Below are 23,836 nucleotides of genomic sequence, written 5' to 3' on the forward strand. Positions count from 1 at the left end.
TCTCTCCATGGTTCTGGGTTAGGAGGCATGGTGAGAGGTGTAGCTTTTGGTGTGGTACTACTGAGAGTTCCAGCAGTGTGGTATACCACGGTTGTCTGGCCCATGTTGGAGCTACTAGGATCAGTGAGGGAATGCTGTTGTAGCTTTCGCACCACTAATGGAATTAGTGGGAGAGGTGGAAAGGCGTACGCAAATTTGTCTGACCAGTTCATCCATATCGCATTGCCTTTGGACAATGGGTGTGGGTATCTGGTGGCGAAGCTTGGGAATTTTTTTTTTTCGTGGGTGGCGAAGAGGTCTATCTGCGGATGCCCCCACATTTGAAAGAACGGGTGAAGAACCTGCGGGTGAAGTTAACACTCGTGGATCTGCTGCGTCTGTCTGCTGAGCAGATCTGCCATGGTGTTTTGGACTTCGGTACATGCTGTGCCAGGAGAAAGATTTTGTGTGGAATTGCCCATCTCCATATGCTCTGTGCTAGTTGAGAGAGCTGTGGAGAGTGTGTGCCGCCTTGTTTTTGAATGCAATACATGGCCGTCATGTTGTCTGTGCGAATGAGGACTGCCTTGCCTAAAATCTGTCTTTGAAAGGATTTTAGGGCTAGAAAGATTGCCAGTAACTCCAGATGGTTGATATGGAGTAACTTTTGTTGCGGCGTCCATGTGCCCTGCACTGTGAGGTGTAATAGATGAGCTTCCCAGCCGGAGAGCGATGCGTTTGTTGTAAGTATTATTTGTGGAACCGGGTCCAGGAACGGTCGACCTCTGGAAAGTTTTGTGGTGTTCCACCACTGCAGAGAGCGATGGGTGCGACCGTCTACCAACACCAGATCTGTCAGTTGCCCCTGGGCCTGGTTCCATTGGCGTGCTAAGCACTCTTGGAGTGGACGCATATGGAGTCTTGCGTGGGGCACTATGAAAATGCAAGAGGCCATCATCCCTATCAGTTGCATAAACACTCTTGCTGGAAGGGAGTGTTGAGGTATGAATCTTTGACGCAAAGCCTGAATGCTTGCAATCCTGGCCGGATTGGGGAAGGCTATGGCTTTTGAGGTGTCTATGGTGGCTTCTTCACCGAGCCCGAAGGTGGGGTGTGTGAAGCAGTGTCTCTGGTCTTGCCTAGGCCCGGAGGCGAAGGCGTGACCGAAGCCTTTTTGGGTGTCGGCGCGGGTGTGGGTGGGGGGGGGGTAATATTACTCACGACCCTCTGCGCCGGGGTGATGTTCTCTACATCGGAGTCGTCGGCTTCGGAAGCACTGACGAGGTCCTCTTCGGTGTGCTGCTGTCCTGGATCTTCGACGTCGTCTCCGAAGATGTCGACTGGAACGGAGGTCGAGGAGTGCGCCATGTTTCGTCTGGCTCTTCGGTCCCGAATAGTCTTTTTCGATCTGAAAGCCTTACAGGTCGGACAGTCTCGAGCCTCATGTTCAGGGGAGAGGCAGAGGTTGCACACCTCATGAAGATCGGTGTGGGGGAATTTGGAACCACATCAAGGGCACTTCTTGAACGGAGTTCTTTCCATCAGCCGGGACCGGAGCTTGGGTAGGCCCGAAGGCCGCCGTCGACGATTGGAACCGAAGATTTGTCGTTGAGAAGGTGATTGAGGAGATCGCGATCGAAACAATACCGCAATGTGAGTGAGGATTCCGCTTCGATCGTCGAACTGAAAATGTTCGGAACCGGAGCGCGAAGATTACATCCGAGCCCGATGGCGGAAAAAAACAGTCTGAGGATGGAGCCGAAGCCCATGCGCAATACGATCCAAGGGAGGAGTCACCGACCTCGTGACTTCCAAAGACTTTCCAAGAGGAAAAACAAACTGCAAACATCCGGGCCCAACACCAGATGGCGAACTATGCAAAAGTGTGTAATCTGCAGCTCATATGCCTCGAACATATATATATATTATCTACTGGCGGTCGCCAGTAGATAGTTATAGTTAGGAAATCTCAAAATTCTATTTTGAATAACTTTGGCGCCGGTTGACAAATCTTCGCGAAATTTTCAAAACTAATTGGGCGCTCCGCTCAGCTCCTACCCTGAAAGTCTCGGGGTGATTCGTCAAGCAGGGGCCGAGAAAAAAGGGGGGTCCCAAAACGCGTTTTCCCCTTGCATTTTTCCATAGGACCTTTAGTCGAAGGTACAGCCCGAACGGCTGAACCGAATTACTTGAAATTTGGCAGAGAGGTAGTCCTCAGGTCAGGGAAGTGCCTTTTGCAGGTCTGGTGTCAATCTGTTCAGTAAATAGCATTTAAAAGCATATAAATATCTATACGCGCGCACGGTGCGCGCACGGTGCCGTGCGCGAGCGAAATTCTGATTGGTTGTTAGATGTCAGTCAACATTCGAATCGGTCGAAATCAGGAAGTGTCGGCTGCCATTTTATCTCTCGCACTGAAAAGGAAAGGGGGAAAAAAGGTGGAAAACGTGAAAGGGGGCCAGGGAAGAGAGTTCCTGACCCCCTAGCCTTTGTGAGGGGGTCACAGAAGGACCCCAAGGGTGAAATAAACATTTTATATTTTGTTATAAAAATCGCGGGGTGCGCGCAGCGCACCGTCCGCCCAACGCGCGCGCACGGTGCGCTTCGCGTGCCGTGCGCGCACGGTGAAGTACCTTAAAAATATATATATATATTAATAAATACATAACTTAGCATTTAAAAAACCGTACAAATTCACTGAAAAAACCATAGGTTTCACACACGTTATAGTTAGGTGGACATTTCACTCGTAAAAAACCAATGAAATTCCCCCGTTATAGTTAGTTCAGATAACTATAACTCGCGCGACCGCCACTCTATCACAAGGATGATGTCATCATTGATGTCATGAGTGATGTCACTGACCATGTCATGAGTGATGTAATATGTGACATCATAAGCAGTGGATTGCAGGCACGCGAGTTATAGTTATCTGAACTAACTATAACCGGGGAATTTCATTGTTTTTTTTTACGAGTGAAATGTCCACCTAACTATAACCTGTGTGAAACCTATGGTTTTTTAAGTGAATATATATATATATATATTTTACCTACTGGCGGTCGCCAGTAGGTAGTTATAGTTAGGACCACGTTTCCATAGGAAAACCTCAACATTCTATTTTGAATAACTTTGGCGCCGGTCGACGAATCCTCGCGAATTTCTCAAAATAGGTGGGACGCTACGCTCCGCTCCTACCCTGAAAGTCTCGGGGGGATTCGTCAAGCGGGGGCTGAGATAAAAGGGGGGTCCCAAAACGCGTTTTTCCCATGCATTTTTCCATAGGACCTTTAGAACGAGCTACAGCCCGAACGGCTGAACAGAATTACTAGAAATTTGGCAGAGAGGTAGTCCCTAGGTCAAGGAAGTGCCTTTTGTAGGTTTGGTGTAAATCTGTTCAGTAGATTCTGAGAAAATAGCCTTTAAATCAATATATATATCTGAGCCCGCTTACGGTACGCTTACCGTACGCTTACCGTACGCTTACCGTAAGCTTACGGTGGCGTGCGCGAGCGCGATTCTGATTGGCTCTTAGATCTTAGTAAACATTCGAATCGGCCGAAACCAGGAAGCGGCGTCCGCCATTTTGTCTCTCGCACTGAGTGTTGTTTATCAAACATGATGGCCAAAAACATGTTACGGGGCTGTTTTGACAACTCCCTCCCACATAGTCATGTTGAGGGAGTCCCCAAACATCCCCCAAGAGCAAAAACGGTTTTATTTTTTTTTCGGCAATTTCGCGGGGTACGCTTACCGTACGCTTACCGTAAGCTTACCGTACGCTTACGGTAAAAAAATAAAAATAAAAAAAACACTATCCACACTTACCCCACCCCCTGTGCTTTTGGTGGCCGCAGGCCACCAAATGTGCAGGGCTTATTAATAGAGAAAAAAAACGTAATTTTGGCAACATGAAATTATAAAATCGAAATAAAAAAAACACTATCCACATTGACCTCACCCCCTGTGCTTTTGGTGGCCGAAGGCCACCAAATGTACAGGGCTTATTAAAGTTGATAAAAACCGTGCACGGAACGAACTGCGTTAAGTGGGCGCGCACGCCACAAATGGCGTAAAGTAACTTAGCATTTAAAAAACCGTACAAATTCACTGAAAAAACCATAGGTTTCACACACGTTATAGTTAGGAAATAGCATTTAAAAAACCTTGCTAATTCACTGAAAAAACCATAGGTTTCACACATGTTATAGTTAGCTGGACATTTTACTGATAAAAAACCAATGAAATTCCCCCGTTATAGTTACTGTAGGCAACTATAACTCACGCGACCGTAATCCTCTGCTGATGACATATGTGTCTTTATGAAAAAAAAATATTTGTAATATATGTATAGCTAAAATTTAATGGAAGAAGATATGGGCAAATAAGTGTCTAAATACAGTATTAGCATCAGCAGAGGATTGCGGTCGCGTGAGTTATAGTTGCCTACAGTAACTATAACGGGGGAATTTCATTGGTTTTTTATCAGTAAAATGTCCAGCTAACTATAACATGTGTGAAACCTATGGTTTTTTCAGTGAATATATATATATCTCATGTATGTAGTCACACACACACACACACACAAATATTTATGCACCTAAAGAGAGGGCAAGAAGGGTCAGATTACATTTAATTTTCACTTTGGGAACATGAGGCATTGTTAATCAACAGGTTGCCATTCAAAGAATAATACAGAAAACTGGCACTGTGACTTTAAGAACCTCACGTATCCTCTGTATCCCATCATGGCCAACACGTCAGGTAGGTCAGTTTTTTTTTTAAGTTAATTGGGAATCCTGTATACCAAATTTATTGAGAGCTGCAATAGTTTCCGTCCGGGGTGGTGGGAGGGTTGCTTATGACATGATGAGGATTCCCCTTGAAGAGAACTAGGACAACAGGTAAGCAAGTTTCTCCTTCTCTTCCAGGGGACCTCATCAATATTCATAAACACTGAATAGAATAGCAAACCCACCCCACAAAGTGCGGACTTGAAAACAAGAGAAGCTCCAAAACTGTACCTTAGACTGGATGCGTAATCTTAGCATTTTCTGTTATTTAGCATCAGCAAACAAGTCAATTTGAGGGTATCCCCATTCCTGAAAAATGTCTTTCCAGACCTCGTCATTTAAAATCCAGTTGTGATTTACGTGGAAATGTCAATTGAGAGATTTTGCAGGGGTATTCTGAACTCTGGGAGATGAATGGCTGTTATGGTTAAGTTCCTAGCTCTTAACCATTTCCAAATGGCTTGGGCTTCGAGAGATAAAGGACGGGAGCGAGTCCCTCTCGGTTTGTTCAGATAATGCACAGATGTCGTGTTGTCGGTTTGAACAAGGAGAAAGTTAGCTGTTATCGGTAGAAAGAAGGATTTAAGAGCCAGATAAACGGCACTCAATTCTAGAATGTTGATGCAATACATTGTTTCCTTGTCCGACCAAATTCCCTGGGTCTGAAGGGAGCTCATATGAGCACCCCATCCCTGGAGAGACGCCTCTGTGACTAGTGTCTTAGTTTGTACATCCTGATGAAATGATACTCCCACCAGCAGGTTCTTCCACTGAGAACACCATGGGAGAGATTGACTGAGATAAAGTCAGTTTGTCTTCTCAGCAGTCGGATAGTTGATTTCACTGGTCCACTCGGCATTGCTGTAGTGGTCTCATGTGTAGTTCCACGTGAGGGACTATGAATATGCAAGAAGCCATTGACCCCAGTAAAGGTGCAATTTGTATCGCTGATGGATGGTGAGCTTGTGGAAGATTGCAACACTTCAGAATGATTGACAATTGTCTCTCCTCCAAAGAATACACTGTGTTCAGTTTTGCTCCCAGGTATTGTAATTTTTAACTGGGCATATGTAGACTTTCTGAAGTTGATTTGGAGACCCAGTTTGGTTAATGTTTATACACAAATCTGATATTGGTTCTCTTTCTCTAATGAGGAGAAATCTTTTATTAGCCAATTGTCTTGGTATGAGTAAACAAAGATTCCTTAAGTGCGCTCCGTTACAGCCAGCCATACATATGGAGAATGTTCATGGAGCTGATTTTAGGCCGAATGTTAGGACTTTGTACAGAAAATATTGAGATCCTACTTTGAAACAGATGTTTCTGATGTTTTGTGGGCATTGGGATGTGAAAGTAAGAATCCTGAAGATCTATCCAACACATCCAGCCTCCTTGATGTAGGTGTCGGTAGCTCTGGTGAAGAGCCACCATGCTGAACTTTTCTTTTCCTGTGTATTTGTTCAGCACTCACAGGTCTAAGATGGGTCTGAACTCCAGTTTAATTAAACGTCAAGGGATTCCACACTGGCATATGTAAACCCGGTTATGAATTTTATCAATCAGTGCATATAATCATTGGGAAATGCACAGTATCTTTTATCTATGATATATATATCTATGATAATCACCAATGACTTACATTGTTGATTGTTACACTTGATTGGAGTTAAAACATTGCAAGATGCAAACTAGATCAGTCCTGTGTGATTATCTTCTTTGAATTTAATTTTGGTCTGATGAATAAGTCTGAGTATCTCTGCGTTCCTTTTAAGACACCTACGACAGTGTCACTTTTGAAGGAGTCCCACAGGACAAGTGTTACATTAATACATAACAGTAACAGGAGCCATAAGCACTAAGCTCTACATCTGATCTGCGTTTCTTAAATATGAATATCTAACAGTGAAGCACCTACAAAGGACGTGTGAATTGTTTATTTTTTTTAAATCTTTTTATTTAACATAGCTCATAGTACCATAACACAATAGACAGTGTTCAAGAAGCAGATTAGAAAATAGCGTTGTGGTGAACAAAAATTAGCACATCAGTACTCAAGTGGGATATACAGTTACATGATTACTCCCCGGACTCTCTCCCCGATCCCCTATATTTTCGCCGTGGCCCCCAAATCTTTTTCCATTTGTTTGTGCAGCCCCTGCTCTTATACATGGTTTCCTCAGCTCTTTGGCACCAATCTAGGTCACTCCTCCACTGTTCCCATTGCGGGGGTGTCTGAAAGCCCCATCCCCTGGCGATGTTTCTTTTTGCTACACCCGCAGCTAATGTCAGCCAAAGTTCGATGTGTCTCGTCCAATCTGTGTCTCCCTTGATCATCAACAGCCACTTTGGCTCCATCGGAACAGAGTCGCCCACCACCACAGACATCGTGTCCGTAACCTTGGTCCAGAAAGGAACTATTTCGGGGCACTCCCATAGTATATGATAAAAGGTGCCTTCCCTCTGGCAACCCCTCACGCAAAGGGCCGATGGACTTCTGCCCCACTTGAATAGATGTATGCAGGGGTAGTATATACGGTGCAGGATTTTCAGTTGGACCAATCTAAACCTGGGACGGATTGCTATTTCACGCGGGCTCTGTATGGCATCTTGCCACTCGTCGTCGTCGAGGGTGCCAATGTCTCGGGTCCATGCGGCCCGGAGCTTCACGAAGGGGCCTGGCATATTGTTTATGAGCTTTCGGTAAATGGTGGATGTTGGCTTCTCTAGTATGGGGTCTAGTAGTAACCTATCTTCCAGAGGGGAATACTCCGGGATGGAGGAATCTCTACTAATGTGGGACCGTATGGCGTTGTGTGAGACATATATAGTCATATTGTTGTGAGTCATGAGGGGATATTTCTGATAGAGCTAGTACGCTTCCATCAGAATAATTTCAACAATTCAATTAGTTTATGACAAATATGTGGGAAGAAAGAGGCAGCCGGTATATGAAACATGTTCACAGATATTTCCACAGTCTTCAATGAGGCTGATAGTGCAACATTATGACACAAACTAGCTGCCCTTGACATTCCAGAGATTGCTTAGGGTACTAATGGCTCAATATACCAACAACTGGACTAGAGAACTTACGGGTCAAATAGAGGAATGACCATGCACATACCCCTATCTAACAGGAGGATGTTTGCTTCATGCTTTATTATTTTCCGGTTACATCTAGATCCTACCAGAGAAATTAAATCATATACATGAAATTCAATAAACTACTGGAGGCAAACGTCTAAATGTACAGTATTATGCAGCTGATGTAATGGTCCTGGCATCTAACACCTGTTAATCTCCAATATAGACTGTTTGCTGTCCAATCTAACTAATTATTTTAAGAGCAACGCAGAGAATTTCAAGATCATGAGGTTTAAAAAGAACTCAAGTAAATACAAATTTAGATGATACTTGCTTGGTTAAAGCTGGAAGTGGTTCCCTTTTATAAAAATGTGAGAGTTGTCCTCACATACATATTATTGCAAAAGGGAGCTTTTATTCCTCAGGTCTGTGAGCAGTTTATGATTTTAAATATTCTGTACAGAATTGACTGTAAATCACGTCGAAGATATGCACTTCTGAAGAGAGTGGAACGTAGAATCTGAAGGTCCTTGATGAATGTTAAGAAAAGTCTTTAGATTCAAGTGATTTTCTTTGAGCTGGACCTCAAACCTGTAGGATTAAAAATCTCAAAACTGATGGCTTTCTTTGATGCATAATCTGTCCAAGATGTACAGCAGTATGTACAATCGTGCTCTGTTCCCTGTGCAAGTTTTTCAAGCAAGAACGTGTTTTGTGTGTCCAGCATGTTTTTATGGGAGGCGATGTTTGTTTGCATGCAAACTAAGCTCTGTATTGTTTTACAAACTCAAAAACATTGATGGATGTGCAAAACACAAACAAGTTACTGACCTTTTGTAATGCTCTTTCTCGTGGATAATTTACCAACAGATTCCTCATATTTAGAATATCCCCAGGTGCCAGGAGAATTCTTACAAAAATGCTATTGCATGCCAGTAAGGGATGCTGTATGGCTCTGCGGTGAGCCCACACCACCCCAAAGTGATGGAGAAAAGCCAGATATAAGCACCACCCATGCATGCTGATGTACATTTTTTGTGTCTTTCTCTTTCTGCACCTCAGATATAGAGCGCAGAACAAACTGTCTAATGGGCCACTCCACAGGACCAGGAGGTGGAAGGGCTTTAAGAAATCTTCAGTTACATAAAGTATCCAATAGAAAGAGAATGACCAAAGGTGTAAGTAACCTATTTTTCTGATGGATACTTCTAATCGCAGACTCCTCATCTTCAAAATAGATATCATAACAGAATCTCCCAAAAGTGAGTGTCAGGGAAGTGGACTCTGACCAAAAAGTCCTGCAGAACCAAACTGGCAACGTGACCTTACTGTCAGACCTGACTGTCAAGGCAGTAGTGTTTTGTGAACATATGCACCAAGGCCTCAAAAAATCATAAAAATGCTACTAGACCTGCAGGTCTAGTGACTTAAATAATCTACTCAACCTAATTATAATGCTCTTGACCCATAAACTGGTTTTAAATCATTTGATAATGGGCAAATATTTTAAGTTACTACGCCACATAGGAGAGCACCATCAAATACACAAATTCAGCACGTCTGCTGTACAATAAAACACTTTTGTTTGATTTAATGGACTAAACATTTGCACAATAAAGAATACAGTTCAAAATGTAATGCTAAAAGCGTGTGCAAAATCACCATATTATTTTTAGACCTTATTTTCAAAGCTGTAAATTAACATTGGTCACGCTAAAAACAGCTGACATTTTTGTGCTCACTGAAATCTACAGGACTATGTTCAGTGATCAGATATGCAAGGTCATCTGTATCAGATAAATCAGGCTTGGAAGGAAATCAAAATGGCAACATTTGCCTTTCTTCTATGTGCTTCTGCAACAGAGGCATTGCTAGTGTTCCAGAGCGATGATACGAGGAGCTGCACAGATGTTTCCCCTCCTCTCTCCATTGAGCATCATTGGTGGAAAAGGTATAAAGATAACCAAGAATGTGGCTGGGGTAGAACTCCTGCTATCTGACATCAGGCCCAGTGTCTTCCCAAGCTATGCAGATATACGTGCATGGCTTACATATAAATCGTTAGGGAAAGCTAATAATATTGTAACTAATATAATAACCAGGAGGCTGATAAAATATATGTTGGTTTTTGGTATGGACTAGACTAATCTAATAGAGAAATTAGAGATTACTTTAATATTTATCATCCTGATGCAGAAGGTTTATTATGTATGAATAGTGCATAAAAGCCTTTAATTATAAAATACAAACAGCAGTGTGTCTCTACGGTTTCTAGGGGGCATGGTAGTATTTTGTATCTATGTACAAAACTGGCCCTCAAGATTAGAGCTACGCCTTAACTGAAGGAGCATACATGGCAGTTGTGCTTTTCTCTGAAGAGGATGTGCTAAGTTAAATTCCTTATGGGGCTTAAGCGATCTACTAGGTTGTGCCCCATGACAGTCTCACTCCTTGGAGGAGGTCGAGAGACTCCATTGATTTAACCCTAAGAGAGCACTGAGCTTTTTTATCAATCGTACAAAGGTTCATTGTGTGCATGACCAGCTCTTTGCGAGATTTTCGCAGGCAAAGAAGGACCTGGAGTTGCAGAAGAGGACCCTGGAGAGGCAGATAGTCCTTTGCATTAAAATCTGGCATGCACTGAACAAGAAGCTGCCCCTGGAGTCCTGCGGACCTGTTCCACCAGGGTCAAAGATATTACATTGGTTTAATTATGAGTAGTGCTTTTTTTTTTTGTTTAGAAATCTGCCAGGCTGCAGCACGGATATTTTTGCCAGGCCTTGAAAAATCTACTCACTATGGCGAGTCAGATTGTGTCAGTTCCAGCTATTTTTACCTCCTACTCGTCCGTTCTGGAAGGAACAGGTGTGTTAATTCAGAAAGTGAATGAGCAATAATAAATACTCCTTTAAATCTTGTTTTTACAGTGACATTTGCTGACTGTTTAAGGACAGAGGTCAAATGTCAGTTTATTACGAATTGTTTTTTTATCCTGGAAATCTGTGTTTACTTTTCTCTCTCTTATCAGTTACAGGTTTCTGCCAAGTGAGCTGTCTGACCACCATCATGAAACAAGACGCTGTAAGATGTCAGGCTTTTTTTTCTAACACACAACATTTGAACAGGTTGTTAATGAAGTGTTTAAAAAAATATCAGGAATTAGATTTTTTTTTGGTAATTCAGAAGTGCGATACAAACAAAGATTAAAATAGGAACAAAACAAATCTGAACACTATTTGGGGATGCCCAAATGAGAAATATTTACAAAAACTGGATTTCCAAACATTATACACTTTATTGTTTTATCAGTAAAACCACATCAGTGGGAAATGTTGTGGCCCTTTCAATGGAAGATCTGCTGACTGCAAATAAGTGTGGTATCACTTCAGGTTTGTATTTATTGAAAGGGATAGTTTTTAAACATGTTTTGAGAAGCATTCCTGCCCCTGCCTTGATGATAGTGCTGTTAATGAACTAAGAGGCTAGTCAGCGGTCTCGTGTATCCTATACATGGCTAGATATATTTGTTTTCTAGCCTCTAAGTGTGCCAAACACATACTCCAAGTGTTCTAATGTTGGCATACAATCAGGCCTGGTTTGAATGTCACATATGTATTACGACAAAAGCCCTGACAGGCCAAAACACGCTGGCAAAGTGGTCCACAGACCAACATGGAAGGGAGTCAAGCTTCAGGAGGAAGGCATCATGGTCCTCCATATACATTTGTGCACAAAAAGAGATGCTGCTTCACAGAAAGTGCCTGCAGTTCACTCATGCATTGTACAGAAATAACTGCAAAAAGGAAGTGTTTGGGGACTTAACCAGCCATTGTGCATAGGTTTCAAATGGTGCGAATGAGAAAAGTCAACAACAAGTTCAAGTCCTTTTGGGGTAGAACAAATGGTTGGTGGTGGAGGGGGAGGTGCATCCATCAAACCTTTTATAAAATGCATTACAACTTGTGAGTTAAAGATGATGGTCAGGTAAACACAGCAAAGTCAAAACGGCTGACAAATAACCAGATTAGCAAAATGGCATCTGGGTACAAGGATGACATCAACCATCTCAGTTGCAAAGTCAAACAAATTTAGTTGCTGCTGCTTAAACTCGGATGCAGGAATCTACCGTGTTGCTGCGACAGAGGTCTTCCCGAGGTGGAAGTTTGAATGAAGGACAAATACTGATGCTCTGGAGCTCTGGGAACCACACTCTAGTGGCTCAGCCTAGGGTGACGAGAATGAGTGCCAGGCTCAGTCTTGATCTTCCTCAGAGCTCGAGGTGGGAGGAGCAGCAGAAGAAATACATACAGGAGCCAGTCCATCCTTACCAGGCAGGAGAATTCGTCTTGCAACTGCCTTGGAGAAAACCCACATTCAGAATCTTCTTGTGAACTCAAGGTAGCAAAGGAAATGTGTACAGTCTGTCCATCCATTCGAGCGAGAATGTGTTGTTTGTTAGTGTCTTGGAGAGACTCCATGTTGCAGAATTGCTGACGCTGCTCATTCTCAACATTGGTGAAGAGGGCTAGCTAGTGCATACCCCATTGATCAAAGATGTCCAGCACCCCCCTGGGGTTAAGGTGCCACTTGTGATCCGCCAAGTGATGCCTCTCCGTTTGTACGCAGTGACATTCAAGGAACCCAGCCAAGTTGTTGGGAACCAGAAATCTATTCTACTGAGGCAGACACCTCCAAAGGTTAGCACCTCCTGGCACCAAGGCCACAACTCTACTGCACCTTGCAGTCCCACGTGGCAGTAGTGTTTTCCATGAATGAAGACCTGCACCAGCTCCTACTTATGGGTGGCAGGAAGGTTTTTAGTGCCAGACAAATCGCCCAAGGCTGCAAAAGGTAGACATAAAGCCAGCTCTCCGACAGATATGAGAGGCCTCTGATGTGCACCTTTTCCAGATGGCCGGTCAGCCACCAATGCAGATCCAGTACCTTCTGCTTCAAGATCTAAACAGAGTAGGAAGATTCACTGCAGGATCCACATAAGACACCTGGTGTTCAGGATAAGGAAGATACATAAGGACAGGAGACGAAGAAGCTTTGGAGCCATCTTCTCTGAAACTCGGGTCTGATCCTGAAACACTGGGATCATATATTGAATGCCCCAGATTTAGTACAGATGAAGAAAGGCCTTGAATGCCCCAGTGTCCAAAACTGCCCGGATGAACAGAATCGTCTGTCTAGGGCTCAGGTGGGACATGGGCTCAATGATGGTAAAACCCAATGACTTTATGAGGTGGTCTACAACTGACAGCATAGAGCAAACTTTCAGCAACCGCAGAGAGTCAGCCTTCAGCAACCAATCGTTGATGTACGGGAATATGTAGAATCTTAATCGGATGATAAGCAGCGATCACAGCCATCACTTTCCTGTAGGACGTCTATATGAAAATTTCGTCATGCAAGACTAAGGACACCATCCAGTCTCCTGCTGCTAGAGCTCACAGTATTTGAGCCAGAATGAGCACTATCCTCAGAAAGGCGTTCAGTGGGCAGAGGTCAAGAATAGGTAGGAGGCTGCCGTCCCGTCAGAACAAGTAAGTAAAGTACCAGTTACTTACCTTTGGTAATGGTGTATCTGGTAGAGACGATTCTAGCCGCAGATTCCTTAACGTAGAATTATCCCCAGGCGTGAGACTGGATCCAGAAAACCTTTTTCTTGCCACAGCAACACTGCGCGCCGGGGTCGGCCCCACAGAACTCTGCCCTGATGTCATCCATGGGCGTGATGTCAGCGAGGTCACATATGCCCCACCCCGGCACGCTGACATCAGTTTGCTTCGGAGAACTTTTCAACGCTACCACGCAGAGTCAGTGCAAACAAAAACCGTGAGAGTATGAGAACAGTGTGCAATAAAGTAGTAAAAAAGAAAAACAAAGCAAGCAATCCACGGTGACCAAACAGCACCACAAAGGCAGTGCCCGCACTGCAGAGCAGAGCACCATGACCAAAAAGACCAAATCTGTATTCCGAAAAGGACAGCCCTACAAGGGGAGGGAGACACCCACCCAGGGGACAGAGAAACCCAAAGACCTACAAGAAGGGCAAGCAGACGAAGGAAGACCGCAGCCATATCCAGGAACAATAAAGGGGAAGAAGTCCAAAATGGACAAGGGACCACAAGACCCTAGACAATCCCTTCAAGGCACATGAGACCCGGCAATGGCCAGGGACCGAGCCACAGCCCCGAAAACTCCAATCCAGAACACTGTGAGGGAGGAGAAAGCCCCAGAAGCAGGGGACACAGAAGGACACAAGAATCCACCCCAAAGACCAACCAGAGCGCTCCTCCACCAGGAAGAAAGCAAACAGGGGACCTGAGAGGGCAAAGGCACCCTAGAGAGGCAAAAGCAAGCCCAACCCAAGGGGGAGGGGCACCAGTAGCGACCAGGCCACCCAAAAGGGGGCAAGTGCCGAATGCCCAGCAGAAAGGGACCTCGCAGAACAGGGAGGAAGGGCGGATCGTTCTGGAATCTGCAGCTAGAATCGTCTCTACCAGATACACCAACTGGTACATCTGATAGAGACTACTAGCCGGAGATTCCTAAATGTAGAATAGATACCCTAGCCATACCCAGAGGGGAAGAGGGACTGCGAGAAGAACCCACCAGTTCAACAGAACACAGAGCCCCAACAGGGGATGCATCATGAGGCAAGGAGGAACAGACCAGCCCCACCAGGCAAAGGGGTCGCTGGCACAGAGAGGAGCGAAGAACCCCCCTGCTGAAAGCCATGAGGCAGAGGGAAAAGAGGGGCAGAGTTCCCCAAAGGAGCGCGCACCCCCACCCCCATCGAAAGGACGGCGGAGCAGAGAGGCGCCGCACGGCAGAAGACAAGACAAGAACGGCACACAGCCAAGAGGCGCAGACTTGCGAAGGAGGCATAGGCACGCCAGACCCCAGCAGAAAAGAAGAAAAGTCATCGGAGACACACCACGGTCCCCTGAGAAGGAACACAACCCTCAGTGATTCACAACCGGCCCTAGCCGCAAAGGCGCACAGAACGGAGCACAAGGCGAAGCCGAAGGAAGAGAACTCGAGGAGAGGCCCCAGAAAAAGTCGACCCAGCGGCAGAACCCCGGAGGAACCAGGGCAGCAGTTCAAGGGGAACGACCCGGAATTGAGCCCCAGAAGGGGGGGCCAGCCGCGCCAACGCAAGCCGAGACCAACCCGACAGCAAGAACCGAGGCGGAACCACAGGCACGACTCCACCAAAGGAAGGCCGAAGGCCGCCCAAGAGCCTGAAACCGAGAAAGAAAAAGAAGAAATGCCGCCCCAGGCGGCATACAGGGTCACAAGGGAACCCAAGAAGGCAGCCACAGCAATCAGACTAAAAAGAGGACTACACAATAGTCAACCAGTACCCCACCTGGGGTATGACACAACCCCAATAAAACCAGGGGAGACACTTCTTAGGGGCAAAACCCTGCAGCAGAGGAAGAACGAAAAGGGGTTCCTGTAGACATAACCACAGGCGGCTTACCAAGTAGCCAAAAGAAGACGTACCAAGAAGGTGAAGGGCTGAACCAGCAGCCAAAGGCACAACAAGGGCAACAGCAAGACCTTGAAGGCGCACTCAAACCTAAACCCATACACACCAGCGACCCGGACGAGCCACAAGAACCTCAAGAGGCAGGAAACCACAAGGCTGAAGGGCTGTACCAGCAACCAAAGTGCAGAAGGGCCAATAAAAGGCCACCAAGGCAGACTTCAACCAAAACCAGACGCAACGAAAGACAGAGCTCCAACGGAGCAACGGGAGAAACGCCTCCCAAAGAACACACAAGAACCGAGCACTAAGGCTCATGGAGGAGGAGGAGGAGGAGGAGGAGGAGGAGGAGGAGGAGGAGGAGGAGGAGGAGGAGGAGGAGGAGGAGGAGGACGGAGTCCTGCAAGGAGCCGCTGAATTGCAGAATCCGCGTGAGTGTTAAACAGAAGGACTCCGTAAAAGGGTAAATCAACCAATCGCTCCTGGATATTTTCCGGGAAGATACCATCCCGCAACCAGGCACGGCGGCGGAGGGCAAGCGAACATGCCATAGCAAGGGCGACGGAGTCCGCGACATACAGAGCTTATCGCAAAACAAACAACGCCAACTCACGACCATCGAGCACATTGCGCCGCAAGTCCGCCACAACACCGTCCCCAGAGGTGCGAGATAGAAGGGACTCCATGAAATCCCAGAGGGCAGAGGTAGCCCTAGCCAAAACACAGAGCATGTTGAGCACACGCAAAGCGACGCTTGAAGATGCAAAAACATTACGCCCCCAAGAGTCTAACCAACGGGCCTCCCGCGACAGTGGGAGCAACACCGAGGGCAAAGACGGAAAGGCAGATTGAAGAACAGGGCCCTGGGCAGAGGGATGGGAATCATGGAGCGAAGCTTCAAAAGGAAGCAAAGGCTCCCCCCACCAAAGCCCTGGTGGAGAACCTCCAACAAATGGCCGGAGGCACCGGCACGATCGGGTGGCCCATCTGCAAAATCCCAGTGGCCGTGGCGATAGCCCAGACAAAGGCGACGCTCGCTTCCAAAGGACCGCGCAAGGGCGAGAGCAAGTCGTCTGTGGGCGAAGGCTGCAAGCTGCACCGCCCGTCCCCACGCCCCGCCTGAGGAGGGAAAGGCCTGCACAGAAAGGGCGGGAACCCCACCGACGAGTGAGTATCCTGAGGGGTCTCTGGAGAAGACGGGGAAACCGCAGGAGCAGCCCTGCGCAAGGGGCGGAACAGTGGTCCCGGGACACGCGGCTGCGGGGACGGGGTAGAGCTAGCCCCAGAATGTGCCAGAGAGAAGGCCAAAATGCGGCACCCGGACTTGGGTGAGGAACAGACAAGAAGACGTCAAGCATCCGAAGAAGGAGCGTCCGGGGAAGAGTCGATGCGCTGACGCCGAGCCGGCCACGGGGGCCGGAGCATCCGCCACCGGCGCTGTCACGTCCACCCGAAGGGTCGAATCCACCTCCAGTACCACCTGTCGCGCAAGAGGCAAGGGTGGGGTCGGCGAAGCAGACAAGGAGCGGCTCAGAAAAGGTGCCGGAACGACCCCAGAGGGGCCCATCCCCGGTGGTGAGGGACGTGGGGAGGTGATCTCAGACCCGGCCTCAACCCGTGGCGCCATCCGGCCCGAGGTAGAGAGCCGCTGGCGCCGAACCGGCGCCAGCTCAGCCCCCAGGAAGGCAACCGCCTGTCCAGAGGACCGAAGGGAACCCGGGGGCGAGCCCCAAGTGGGGCTTTGCGGCGAGGCGGGAGCGCCGTGGGTCGAAGAGGGGAACTCCAAAGGGCCACACTCCGGAGACATCACATCACTCGCTCCTGAAGCCGCACCTGGCAGCGACTCCGCAGCCGGCACTGCGCAAGGCGAGGGGACCGCAGAAGTCTCAGGGGGGAGGGGTGGGGCGCAAGGAGGCCTGTAAAGCCGCAGCATAGGCCTCCAGCTGAGCCCTGGATGCCCCCATGCCGGGAAACTGCGGATAGGGAGCAGACGTCCGAGGAGGCACGTCCCGAGAGGAACCTGCGCCCTCCGCCAACTGAGGACCAGGCCCCAGAGGCAGACTAGCAGACTTACCCACCGGCACGCGACGGCCAGGGAGCCGCGGGGGATGGCGGCGGCACAGCCGGAAGCGGAGAGTCCTGGACCCTTCTGGGGACAGACGCGGTGACGAGGCCGACCTGGACAGGCAGGCCGAGTGCATGTTCAACCAGCGCTCCCGCCGGGACTTGGGATGGAGCTGCTGGCAGGCGTCACAGTCCGTGGAGTCATGGTGTTCGCCCAAACACCACATGCAAATGGGGTTAGGATCCGTCGCCGACATCGAACGCGCACACTCAGCACAGGTTTTGAAGCCCGAAGCATTGCACACAGTTCCCACCAAAATGAGGGAAGGCCTGAAAACAGGTGAGCAGAGGTAATCCAGATCAGCGTGGCATGCGGAAAAGAAGAAAACTGATGTCAGCGCGCCGGGGTGGGGCTTATGTGACCTCGCTGATTTCACCCCCGTGGACGACATCAGGGCAGAGTTCCGTGGTGCTGCCCCCGGCGCGCAGGGTTGCTGTGGCAAGAAAAAAAGGTTTTCCTGATCCAGTCTCACGCCTGGGGATAATTCTAGGTTAAGGAATCTGCGGCTAGTCGTCTCTATCAGATGAGTATTATCTTTGCACCTTCTCAGAAGCTGGTACCCACTCAATGGCACCCTTGGAAAACAGAAGGGTGACCTCCTGCATAAGTATTACAAACCTCTCTGCTGGAAGTTGTTCTGGCGTGGGAGAGAGGCAAAGTGGGGAGATGAAGAGAAGGGCATAGCACCTATGAACAATATGTAGGCGCCATCTGTCCGACGGGATGGATATTCAGATAAGGAGTAATTGTCTTCTGCCTCTTTCTGAGAGAGCAAACTAAAGCAGGTTGTTGGGCACTACAGCAGGGAAAGAAGAATTTGAGAACTGGTGCCTCTGCTGGTTTGAACAATTTGTACCTGTGCTACATTTGCAGCCTCTAATGGACTGGTTCGGTTGCTGTAGTACACTCTGGGAGGTGCTTGTGTTCTCTGTAAGCTAGCCCCTTGGAATAGTCCCTGAAATTTCAGTATTTGTGAGGAAATTGTTCCGATGGTGTCAACAGTCCCAGAAATAGTCAAATGATTGTCCTTAAACTGTTCCAGTGCCAACATTATTCAATCTCAGAAGAGCTTAGAGACATCAAAGGGCATCTCTTCTCAGCACAACGCTGGTGCCAATAGTGCTGAGTGTTGTTATCCGGCTATGCATAGCCTTATTAATCTCTCTCTTAGCACTGGTAGTGTCCCCACTGCTTGGAAGCAGGCGACCGTCATACCTATTCTTAAAAACCCTCCCTTGACCCTGCAAAATTAGAACACTACCGTCCCATCTCCCTCCTCCCCTGGATGGCCAAATTAGCTGAGGCTCACGTGAATTGCATTCTCTCCTCTCATTTGCAGGAAGCCAATATACTGGATAAATCTCAGAATGGTTTTCGCGCGGGCCACAGTACCGAGACTGCTCTTCTGGTGGTGGTGGAGCATATTAGGAAATTGCTGGACCGGGGTCAGACGGCGGCACTGATCCTATTGGATCTCAGTGCCGCCTTTGACACGGTCTCCCACCACATTCTTTTGCAGCGTCTTGGGGAGGCAGGAGTTGGAGAGTTGGCTCTTGAATGGTTTCGCTCCTTTCTTATGGATCGAACCTTCAAGGTATCTTTACCGCCCTATGTCTCTGCCCCTCGCCCCATTCCCCAGGGTGTTCCGCAGGGTTCGGCTCTCAGCCCTACCTTATTCAATCTATATGTTCAGCCATTGGCGGAGGTAGCCCGTAGTTTTGGTCTCACCATGGTGTCATACGCCGATGACACGCAGCTGGCGGTGGCACTTAATGGTGACTCCACTATGGATGCCTCTACCTTTCAGTCAGCTCTTAAGGCAGTGGCAGGCTGGTTGGCGGAAAATAGACTCCAACTCAACGCCTCCAAGACCGAGGTTATCATCTTTGGTAAGGAAACTGGGATATGGGGAGACAATGGGTGGCCATTGGAGTTGGGTCCTGTTCCCATTCCTGTAGCTGAAGTTAGAAATTTGAGTGTATGGATTGACGATAAACTTTCCTTCACCCCCCATACTGAAAGTGTAGCTGGCACCTGTTTCGGTGCCTTGCAGTGCCTTCGGCCCATTTTTAAATTTTTTGACGCAGACACCAGACAGATCATTGTGCAAGCTCTGGTTCTTACCAGACTGGATTATGCCAGCTCTCTGCTTCTGGGTGTTAATCAGGCAGAACTAGCCCGCCTTCAGCGGGTTCTAAATGCTGCGGCCAGAATGCTGGTCGGTCTTCCTAAGTTTGCTTCTGTTCGTCATACCATCCAAGATCTTCACTGGTTACCAGTAGGCCAGAGAATTAAGTTTAAAGCACTCTGCGTAACATTTAAAATTCTCAAGTTAGCCTCCCCTCCCATTCTCACCCAGACTATTCTCCATTATGTTCCTTCTAGATCCCTCCGATCTGCAGGGTCCAATTTAGCTATCGTTCCGCGTTTTAAGAAAGCGCGAATAGGTGGTCGTTCCTTTTCGGTGTGGTCAGCCACCCTTTGGAACTCACTGCCTGCTTCTCTTCGTGCTATTCCGGACCTGCTCCTTTTTAGGAAGTCTTTAAAAACCTTCCTATTCTCCATAGCCTAGTCTCTTCCCCTCTGGTTATTTCTGTGGTGTTGTGTTTTCCTATCTCCAAAGCGCCAGGACGCCTCTTTGCTGCGGCATCTGAGCGCTATACAAAATCAAATAACATAACATCAAATAACATAACATTCTGTTGCAGAGGTCATGGGATGGGAGATGTCGGTTGTCTCACTGCTGAGTTGGGCGAACTCTTTCATGATGCCGAAAAATTCCTTGCTATTATGTTATGCGTGGGCAGAGAGTCTGTCCTGGAGTGCTTTCTTCCTTGTGTATCTGATGAGCTTGCGGTGGGCGGCGGTGGCTGCTTACAAGTTGTCGAGGTCTGATGTCGTTCTGGAGTTCGGTGGAGAACCAGCTGGCTCCCTTGGCGTGTGGGTTGGTGGTTTTCTTGAGCGGGGCGGTGGTGTGGGCGCAGTCGTGATCCAATTGTGCAGGGTTCGGGCAGCGGTGGTTGGGTCGTCGTCAGTGATGGTGGGAGCAGAGCTGCTGAGGGAGGTGGTAAGCTGGTCGTCGGAAATCTTTGTCCAACTTCTGCAGTGGAGCGGGAGTGGTCGTTTGCGGGTGATGTTAGTTTGGAAGAAGAAGTGGACGCAATGATGGTCCGTCCATGGGAGTTTGGAGGTATGGCTGAAGGTGATGGAGTTTCCTGCTGTGCAAATGGGGCCAAATTTGTGTCCTGCTAAGTGAGTGGGTTCAGGAACGATCTGTTTGAGTCCGATGTTGAGGAGGTTGTCCAGGAGGGAGGAGGAGTTGGGCTCTTGGAGGGAGGAGGAGTTGGGCTCTTGAAGGTTGTCGAGGTGGAAGTTGAGGTCCCCTAGTAAGGTGTAGTCGGTGTAGGTGATGGCTTGCTGGGCGATGATGTCGGTGATGGAGTTGGAGAAAGGTGCGCAAGGTGAGGGGGACTGTAGATGAGGGTGCCTTAGAGGGTGGTTGTGGGGTTGGTCTGTATTTTGAAGTGAAGTTGTTCCATCAGGTCTGTGGGCCCGTCAGTTTAGGTGCTCTGTCGGAGGTTGGATTTGGGAGCGTTTGGGGCAGTCCTTCCGGGTGAGTTGCAGTGGGTCCTGGGTCTCGGTGAAGGAGTGGACACAGTGGTGGCTGGTGAAGAGTCCGTGGGTGTTGATTGGTAATGAAAGCTTGCAGTTGTTGTCCTTACCGGTGTTGAATGCATAGAGCACCGAGGAGCTGTAGCACTGGCGGGTTGGGGGACCAGGGTCCCTGGCGCTGGACGTGGAGAGCCGCAGATGGGATTGCCTTCGGCGCACCCGCTGCGCGTGGCCCCCATTTAGTAGGAGTCGGGGGAGCGCAGTACAAGCTAGGAAGATAGAGGGAAGGAGGGGCTGTGGGGGCAGCAGGGCGAAAATGGGAAAGGAGTGGTAGAAAATACAGGAACAAGGAAAAAGGCAAAGAGGCAGAAGAAAAAGGCAAAGAGGCAAAGGAAAAAAGGCAAAGAGGCAAAGGAAAAAAGGCAAAGAGGCAAAAAAGGAAGGGACAGAAAGGAAGATTAAGAAGAGTAACCACAGTAGTGGAGATGAGCAGGAATAGGCACAGAAGCTTTGAACACCAAACCTCGTAGCACTGGGGGCAGGCACTCTACGGTGAAGTTGCGAGAGCGAACAGCAATATTCAGACCAGGTGGTCAGAGGTCTACAGACCTACCTTGTGTCATCTAAGTCACACACCTGCTTACTGCAATCTCAGCACAGCTTGAATCCTGCAATTTGGGGTGGTGAAATTGTCCCCTAGCACACTATGAAAAAGGTTTTTGGTGTAGTCAGAAGACTGATCTAACTGGGAGCATAGCTCCACATCAGCATTAAAGAGCATGGAAAGAAAGGAACGGACATTAGTACACAGTGATGGCGATTATACGTGGCTCTGTTCACTCACTTCCAGAGCATTAGGAAGTAAACATGGAGCCACATTGCACCACCTACCGGATGCAGAATAGCACCTAGGGATATCCTGAAGGTGAGGAATCTGCAGTTAGCAGTGCCCATCAAAACTTAACATTTTTTAAAGCTTTCCAACTTTATGAATTTTTCTTTCATTGATATTGATTATATACTATTTATGAAATAGTTTGCTTGTGTGTGAGACCGCATTACTGATGTTTTTAATCAAAATTAATAAATTCTTGTTTGGTTATGTTATTCACAAACCTCTTTGTTATATTCCATATAGGTACCAAAATATAGGCCCCAGTTACTTCATTACCCTTCGCCTATATTCTTCCCTACATTACACTTCTAATGGTTTACAGGGACTGGCATTTTACCTAGATACGACACTGCATTCAGAACGCGGGTTTTCCCTAGTTTGAAATCTCATACATTATGCATGAGGATTTTCGGAAGCACAGCAGGACTACCATCTCTTGTATAATATCTATGTATAAGGTTCATGCCCAACGGCATCCTTAGGCCAACACAGTAATACAGCGAGGTAGGACCCCTGGGGAGACCTATAGGTATATATACATCACATCTTACTAAGACAGGGAGAGGAGACCGAGACTTCCCAGCGGACACGGACCAGAGACGCTGAGGTTACTGCATGCAGACACCCCAGCTCGCAGTGGTCTAACATCCCTTGCAGGGTGTCCAACTCGAGACCAAGACGGGGTCCCACAGTCTCTCACTTCGGGTAATTGGGTTGACTAAATCCTAGGGGGATTCTTGGCTTAACACTCGTACACATGCTAGGTACACATAGGTACATCTAGTTAGGAAGGCATCGTAGGAGTACACATCTTTTTTATCATGTGTTTTATATACTCGTATGTATTCATGAATATTGTAAGATGGTAGAGCTATACGGTCCATTTACCTTTATAGTACTGCTAATAATTTATATCTTATACTGTCTAACGGTTGTTGCAGCTCATTTATTCTACACCAGAATAACAACTGTTCAATAAATACTTATTGAAAACGTCCAGCCTGTTTATTCTGTGTATCTCTCTGAGAAAAACTAAGTAGGCACGAATGACTGAGCGAAAAGCAGTATATTGTTTCCACAGTCCTGAGGGATCAGGCTGGTCATGTTCGATGGTTGCCAAGAACTATTCTCTCCTTAGTAAGAGGAGATTCTAGTGGCACTGGGAGCTAGTTGGTACAAAGGGCCAACATACCCGGTAGGGGTGTTCAGAGTCAGTCTGTCACCAATCCTACAGTGTATGCTGTCTAAACACACAGATCCTGTATAACTATTATAGGAGCTATACGAACTCTTCAGAAATTATTTGATCTTTTTTATCCTCATTTGAGCATGTTAAATACCACACATTTGTTTTCATCTTTACAAATTCAAAATGTTTCTCTTTACTTTTAAACTGCCACTTTTTAAGGTTTTCAGTACTCTCTGGCACAGTTCTCTTATGGAAACTAAATGCCTGATAGGTCTTGGTAAAATTCCACAGATAGGTACCCTTTATATCCCTTTTCTTTTTTGATTGATCCCAAGTCCTTTAAAAGACAGCTTAGAGTTTGTGTACAGCTGCTCTTCACTAATTCAAGGATAAGCCTGTGCATCACTAAACGGACACGGAAATCATCAGAATATGAGAATACAGGAGAGAGGTAGTTTTTCTGCTCATCTGATGCCAAGTATTGGCTTTTTCAACACGTATTCAGTCTAGAGGCAGATGCAAAATCTTAATACAGAACAACAGACTAATGAGTTTGATCTTGCTACTTAGAAATACTGAACTTGAAATTCAATTCAATGACATAAAATTAATTTTCTGCTGTGGTCACGGTTCTGAACATCTAGCAGATAAAATTAAG

General features: G+C 47.3%; 1 protein-coding gene across 1 annotated transcript in view; it reads right to left on the reverse strand.

Moving 5' to 3' along the window:
* Positions 1–23,836, reverse strand: part of ZDHHC17 (zDHHC palmitoyltransferase 17) — a 505,513-nt gene that overhangs the window by 136,706 nt on the left and 344,971 nt on the right. The gene's annotated exons all lie outside the window — the stretch shown is intronic.

This window comes from Triturus cristatus, chromosome 4_1 (assembly GCF_964204655.1).
Source record: "Triturus cristatus chromosome 4_1, aTriCri1.1, whole genome shotgun sequence".
NCBI classification, from domain to species: domain Eukaryota; kingdom Metazoa; phylum Chordata; class Amphibia; order Caudata; family Salamandridae; genus Triturus; species Triturus cristatus.